This window comes from Triticum aestivum, unplaced genomic scaffold (genome assembly GCF_018294505.1).
Source record: "Triticum aestivum cultivar Chinese Spring unplaced genomic scaffold, IWGSC CS RefSeq v2.1 scaffold107023, whole genome shotgun sequence".
In the NCBI taxonomy this organism is placed as follows: domain Eukaryota; kingdom Viridiplantae; phylum Streptophyta; class Magnoliopsida; order Poales; family Poaceae; genus Triticum; species Triticum aestivum.
Genome location: NW_025226107.1, coordinates 60 through 4,973, shown reverse-complemented (window position 1 = coordinate 4,973; position 4,914 = coordinate 60). Strand labels below are relative to the sequence as shown.

Here is a 4,914-nt window from a genome sequence, read left to right as displayed (position 1 = left end):
GTAAAGGGGGTAAAAGAATGTCCCAATATGTCTTTCCTCCTTCCCAAGAAAAGTCTCCTTCCTTCTCCCGCCGGCGCCGGCGCCGATCAGTCCCATCTCCCATGGCCTTTGAGCCATGGAGGTGTGGAGGATCTCAGCCCCCCGCCGGCGGGAGGGACCCTGTTCTCGTTTTTGTTAGCTTAATCGTTTTGGTTGGAGCTGTGTGGCGGTGGCGATGTTCCTCAGTAGGAATAATGTCTCCCACGTCCTATCGTCGCCCCGATGGTGCAGATAGCGTCGGAGGAGGATGTGTGGAGGTGCGTCTCCATCGGATCTCAGGGGATTCGTCCGGTGCTGGTCTTCGATGGATCTATTTGGATCCAGTTCATCTTCGTTCGTGTGGTTACAAGTATGATCTTTCCGATCTACAACTCTCTTCATTGGCGATGGTTGCTGCTCCGGTGTGCTGATCTTTTGGGGCCTTAGCACGACGACTTCCCGACTGTCTACTACAACAAGGTTTACCCGGCTCCGTAGAGGGATGGGCGATGACGGCGACGCGCCTTCGGCTCACAAGGCGCGCTCCAGTGCTTATAGTCATTGCTAGGTGGTCCATGGACCTGGTTGTAATTTTTATTACCTCTTGTGTTCTTTGTACTGCCATAATTAATGAATAAATTAAAAAATTCTCTCGTAAAAAAGGAAGAAAGAAAGAAAGACCAGGTCCCAATATGATGAACAAAAACACAAAGACATGGAAAATAACGCCGACCAACACAAATCCCGGTTAGAGAAGCAATACTTACAACAAGACTATAACTATTGAAAGTCAATCAGGACAGCATAATAAGCACCAAATGCAAATGGTAATAGCAGCAAGGACAAAGTGTCCAGTTCTACCGGTGCTAAAAGTAATAACATAGTGTCAAAAACGTTCTTATATTATAGGACGAAGGGAGTAGAAGAGAAGGCCAGGCTCACACTCGTTGATCAGAGCCATTCCAGGGACATGTTTGATGCCCAGATTAAGCGGCGGCGAAGCCCCAGGTTTCAGCATCACAGTCATGCCACACCGGCTTCAAGAGGACTGGTGCTAATTAAGAGATTGTGATGGTGCTATTAGAGCATCTCCAACAGGCGCGTCAAAAAACGCGCACGCGCGGTAAACCCAACTTTTAGCGCGCGCGGAATGTTTTGCCGCGCTCCAGCGATGGCGGGAAACTCTCGCGCGCGGGAACCGCTTGCGCGCGCGCGCGAAAAGGCGGCAGCTCGCGCGTCATTTTTGGCGCACCGCTTCTGGCGTGCCTATAAAATGCGGCGCTCACCACGCGCCTTCTCCACGACTCCGATTTCACTTCCTCTGCCACGCGCCTCTTCCTCCCCCTCAGCCACGCGCGCCTCCACCGCTCCAGCGCCCCGCCAACGACGCGCCACCATGCCGCCGCGCCGCCGAGGAGCGTCGGGCTTCCGCGGCGTCCGCCTGCGCCGCAACGGTGGGTACTACTCTGAGATATGTTTCGGCGATCTCCGGCTCGGCCTCGGCACCTACGGGACGACGCACGAAGTACATAATATTCTAGTTTGTATGGAAGTATAGATACTGCTCTTAGCTGTAGTATGAAGTATATCAAAATGATAGTATGGAGTATATGTGTATTTTCTTTTGAAACTGGGCTATATAATTTTTTAATTCTGAAAATACCATATAACTTTTTTGAATTAAATATTGAGTAGTATATTCATCCAAAAAAGAGTATATCCAGAAAGTGGCACAGAATATATGTAAAAAGAGCGTATAATGGGTTTAAAAAGAATGTGGTGCCATTTTTTAGAGAGTATAGAGTATATAGTATGCGCTCAAAGGAGTATATAGAGTGGAGTAATATTTTTAGAACGTAGGGAGTATATAGTATGTAAAAGAAAGTACGGAGTATTTTCCTTTCAAGGAAGTATGGAGTATACTGTACGACAAACAAATGTATAATACAAATTATGGAATATATCTTAAATGGCGTATGTACGCTGCAGGCCGATCTCCATCAAGTAAATTCAAGGCAGGCTTTACGTACCAACTCTTAAGTAGTATATATGTGTATATCTATATAAAATGTATGGGGTATACATATAGTATGTAGTATACAGTATTTTGTACACAGAAGTAGTAGTATGTAGTATGAAAAAAATGAGCATGGATCATGTGTATCAAAAAAATAAACTTCTTCGTTGATAAATTCATGAACTCCATTCTGTGATTGATCCTCAAATATTGCCTAGGTGGATGTGGATGAGAGACCCAAAAACTACATCGTTCTTTTGGTAGGAATGTAACCGTAGATTTCTCTCAAGTCCAAAAGAATATCATGCATCATACAACCGCCATTATTGGATCTAGCAGTTCGTGAGCATGGGTCGTGCACGCGGGCGCCGCTACCGTCGACGGCGATCGACAACGTTGCAAGGTTTGGCTCGTCATCATCGTTGATGGCAGTGAGTAATGTCGCATGTTCAGGAACAACACTGGTTGCCGTCTCCGTCGCTGTACAGTCACTCGCAAGTCGCCGGCGAACATCGATCAACTTTGTGCATGTCGTGTCGCTTCAACGCACTACTCCCTGCCGTTGCTCGTAACCTGTTGATCCACATGAAGCAATAGAGATGAGAGTTGAAAGAGAAAGCGACGGAGCATGGAAGCATGCAGATTATGATCACCTTGACTTGCGTGGTACTCAGGACGACATCGGCCAGCCGTGGTTTCACTGCCTCAGATGTGGCAGAAGAATAATCATGACGACGCTTCGCCGTCCAGCCGGTGAGAGTCACGACGACGACGCCGATCCGTCGTCTCCAGTTGTTGAGGGAAGTGTGGCCGGGCAGAACGGTAGGTCGAGAAAATAGAACCGTTTTGGTTAGTATCCGGATAAGAACGACGAATAGATAGATGCATTCAAATTCTTGGATAAGCCATGGCCACTAGTACGCCGTAGATAACCACCAATTAAACTAATAGTATAATTAGTAATAACACCAAATGGGTCGCGTGGAACCTAGACCCGTTAAAATTCTGTAGCATTCTAAGAAAGAAAAACTCAGATCTAAGCACGGAAGATCGACGGTGGATTCTTAGGTGGTAGTTACCACTAGGTGGTAGTATCCATTATATATATAGAAAAATGGGTCCATACTCCTAGGAGTACATACTCCTCCCTCGTTTCAGTCCCGCAAAAAAAAAAGACGCACCGCCTAACGGGCTGGACACAAGAGTTGGTGTTCCGTTGAAAAAATTCCTGGTTTATAGGATCCCAGTCGATGCATGTGCGCATGTGTAGTGCGCAAAAAAGAAAATACTCTATCGTCATCCTATTCCATATGAATTAACCCTCGTCTATCTTCGCCGCCATCGGCGACACCGGCAACTCTTCCTAGCCTGCGAGCCTTCCTTGACCGTCGTCGTTGTATTCTTGGCCAACGGTGACGACGACCATGCGCACGCTACATCCATCCGCATGGGCGACGACATCGGCGAGACGCAGATGAGCAGGCGCTCTGGTGATCAAGTCGCGTAAATCGGCGGTCACGAAGACAGCTCACTGTATTAGCAACATATATATATGCCCAGGTATACTGGCCTTTGGATGTGCTTATACTGAAAATCACATCTTTATTTCTTTATACTTGTCCGTTGTTTCCTCGATTGATAGATCAGTTTGCAATGCGTGATTATGCAAGTCCTTCTTGCCTCATGCAGTATCCATCCTCTCTTGGCTTGGCGATTATGTATTCGTGTTCCACGGCAGCCACGGGAAATGAGCCGGGTTTCCGAAAGTGTCGTGTGCAGATGACGGATGGTTGATCAACGGCGAGGCGGGCCATTGGTCTTGGATGTTGTATCCATACGCTTTGCTGCTGACCAGGTCGAAGAACAAGATGCTCTCACGACAAAAAACACATGCATAAAGACCAAGCTAGCTAGCTACCCAGGAATGGCATTTTGCAGCTTGATCTGCATGCGTGTAATCGAAGAATACAGCATGCGCACGCACATGATTACGTATTGGTCTTGTGCATGTATGTAAACAACCCGTGTTACCCAGATTAAAGGTCATATGCACTCCGTGCGTTCTTTTAATCTTAGATGGCCAGTGATCCAACTGGGCACATAATTCTTTACATAGAGCATATACCTTTTTTTCATTTTTGACTATCATGCACTTCTTTCGATTTCAGATGCATGAAGTATATACTCCATTAAAAAAAATCAGTACATATCATCCTTTAGTTTTCTTTGATCTAAGATGGGTGTACTCCATTTATCGCTCGCAATAATTGAATGTCTCTAAATTTGGTTGGAAAAGAGTATATGTACATGTTTCGTTCTCGGTCGCATATACTCACATTTGGTGAATAATACACCGATGTATTTTGCAAGTCTAAACTCCTTTTGAATTTACAAGTATGACAAACTTCTTTTGGTTATTACCGGAAGTTTATACTTCCTCATGAAGGATTAATATATATGACTTCTTTGCATGATGATCATAATACTTGAAAAGGTAGTATATTTATCCGCACCTGTAGTTTATGTTTAGATAATGTAGTATATACTTCGTGTAAAAGATGCAGTATAAACTTCCTCGTGAAATATGTCATGTCTACTCTCCAATAGAAGTATATACTTCCTAAAAATGTTGTTGGAGATACTCTCTTGCAAAATGAAGTATATACTTCCAAGAAAACAAGTCGTATATACACTCTCATAAAGGATGAAGTATATACTTCCTCAAAAAATCATTGTATATATTCTCTCTCAAAAATGAAGTATATACTTCAAAAAAAAGTTGTACATACACTCTCATAAAAGATGAAGTATATACTTCCTAAAAAATGTTGTGTATGTACTCACACAAAATATAAAGTATATACTTCCTCACAAAATAT

At 44.4% G+C, this 4,914-nt stretch overlaps 1 long non-coding RNA gene across 1 annotated transcript; it reads right to left on the bottom strand.

Annotated features, from left to right (window-relative positions):
- Window positions 1-2,231: 2,231 nt before the first annotated feature.
- On the bottom strand, window positions 2,232-2,879 carry LOC123172466 (uncharacterized). The gene is made up of 2 exons (XR_006485603.1): window positions 2,689-2,879; window positions 2,232-2,608 (listed from the first exon to the last, which is right to left on the bottom strand). It is a non-coding gene; the product is annotated as an uncharacterized lncRNA (long non-coding RNA).
- Between the last annotated feature and the right edge of the window lie 2,035 nt (window positions 2,880-4,914).